Source organism: Bombina bombina, unplaced genomic scaffold (genome assembly GCF_027579735.1).
Source record: "Bombina bombina isolate aBomBom1 unplaced genomic scaffold, aBomBom1.pri scaffold_511, whole genome shotgun sequence".
NCBI classification, from domain to species: Eukaryota; Metazoa; Chordata; class Amphibia; order Anura; family Bombinatoridae; genus Bombina; species Bombina bombina.
The window spans coordinates 130001-132500 of record NW_026511998.1 but is presented as its reverse complement, the minus strand read 5'-3'; positions in this window follow the sequence as shown (position 1 = coordinate 132500).

The window sequence follows — 2500 nt, the reverse complement described above, 5'->3', positions numbered from 1 at the left end:
TTCTTTATGACACAAGGACTCAAATATTGTCAGGGGTCTCAACATATTCCTTTTGTGTGGATGTCCTGATAGGTAGTTATAACACTGCATATAAAAATACCAATCTCCAAAACAATTAAAACCTTTTTCAATTAGGTCCGTCTTAGAAAGCAACTGAGTTTCATTCCCTAGGTGACATATCATCAACTCCCTGTCCGGTTGTGTGTCATTTTTTATCTTTGCCAAGAGGCCAGGGGCAAATTCCTTATTAGAGATGAAAGAAGTAGGAGGGGAGTAGGCAGAGGAGATGTTAGGGAACTCTACAAGGGTCCTTTCCCAAATCAACATGGTCTCCTGTACTGTGTGTGCGAGATGGACCTGTGACAATCCCATAATTGGCACCGTGTACCCAAGTGTAAACAGCCAGTTATCTCATGTTCGAGACGAACCCAAATTTTAAAATTGAAGTTAGTGTACCAGTCCACTATTCTCTGTAAGTGTGTGGCCTTCCAATATATGACTAAGTCAGGTACACCTAGCCCCCCGTTATCTAATGTCTGATACATGTCCTTCCTATTGATCCTTGCATGGCGTTTGTTCCATATAAATTCAAAGATTTTAGTTTGCAAGGATGTAAGAAAAGTGCGTGGGAGGGCTATGGGTAGTGTCTCTATGATATATAGTATCTTTGGTAGGATACTCATCTTGAAAGCGTTGATCCTACCTATCCAGGATAGAGGTTTCCTACGCCAAGAGGACAAGGTGGATATAATGGTCGATTGGAGAGGTAAGAAATTTGTCTCGAATATTTGGTTAATCTTTGGAGTCAGAAATATTTCTAAATATTTCAATCTTTCCAATTTACTTTTATCATCAAATTTGCTTTCTTCGCTTGGTATTCTTTGTTGAAAGCTAAACCTAGGTAGGCTCATATGCTAATTTCTAAGCCCTTAAAGGCCACTTCTTATCTCAGTGCATTTTGACAGTTTTCACAGCTAGACAGTGCTAGTTCATGTGTGCCATATAGATAATGTGCTCACTCCTGGGGAGTTATTTATGATTCAGCACTGATTGGCTAAAATGCATGTCTGTCAAAAGAACTGAAAGGGGCAGTTTGCAGAGGCTTAGATACAAGGTAATCACAAAGGTAAAAGTGTATTAATATAACTGTGTTGGTTATGCAAAACTGGGGAATGGGTAATAAAGTGATTTCTATCTTTTTAAACAATAACAATTCTGAAGTAGACTGCAGGGCCGCCATCAGGGGGTGACAGGGATGACTCCTGCCAGGGGCCCAATGGGCCAGGGGGGCCCCATGAGGCAAGAACTAAAAAAAATATATTTTTTTTTGTTTAAATTTTGGCAGCCACCAGTGGGTACTACAGCAGAGTGCTAATTGAGCATGGGAAATGTTATTACAAGTAGTAAAGTATTAGCATTTGAGAGGATTTCTGAGTGTGCACTAAGCCACTAGGCACAGTGTGAGACAGACTTGGCACTTTGTTTGTACAGTGTGTGCCTGAGTCAGATGGCAAATCACTTTCATTTGCAGAGGAGGTAGGACTTACTTAGCAAATGTTTTTTATTTCTTTGTGCAATTTCGGATTGTAACTTCAGTGTGGTAGTAGTTGGTGGGACCAGGGGTCCATAAAAACACATTTTTCTTAGCAGCAGTGTATTTATGATTATTTTACAATGCTGTAGAAATTCTTTATTTAAAACCATGCAGAAATGTTTCCTCCTCAATACACAAATGGTAGGTGCCCTTTTGGAAGATATACATTTTATATATATATATATATATATATATATATATATATATATATATATATATATATATATATATATATATATATATATATATATATATATACAGTGAGGAAAAAGTTAACCTGTCTCATTTCAAACACTGACCAATCTTAATCTGAGTATAACATTTTATGCAGATGTTAAAATGTTAGATAAAATGCCTCCTTGTATTTGGAAAGTCCTTCCATAATGGGGCAGTAAACTGGAATGTTTATATATATATACAGTGGGGCAAAAAAGTATTTTGTGCAAGTTCTCCCACTTAAGAAGATGAGAGAGGCCTGTAATTTTCATCATAGATATACCTCAACTATGAGAGACAAAATGTGGAAACAAATCCAGACAATCACATTGTCTGATTTGTAAAGAATTTATTTGTAAATTATGGTGGAAAATAAGTATTTGGTCAATATCAAAAGTTTATCTCAATACTTTGTTATATATCCTTTGTTGGCAATGACAGAGGTCAAACATTTTCTGTAAGTCTTCACAAGGTTGTCACACACTGTTGCTGGTATGTTGGCCCATTCCTGCATGCATATCTCCTCTAGAGCAGTGATGTTTTGGGGCTGTCGCTTGGCAACACGGACTTTCAAAGGTTTTCTATGGGGTTGAGATCTGGAGACTGGCTAGGCCACTCCAGGACCTTGAAATGCTTCTTACGAAGCCACTCCTTCGTTGCCCGGGTGGTGTGTTTGGGATCATTGTCATG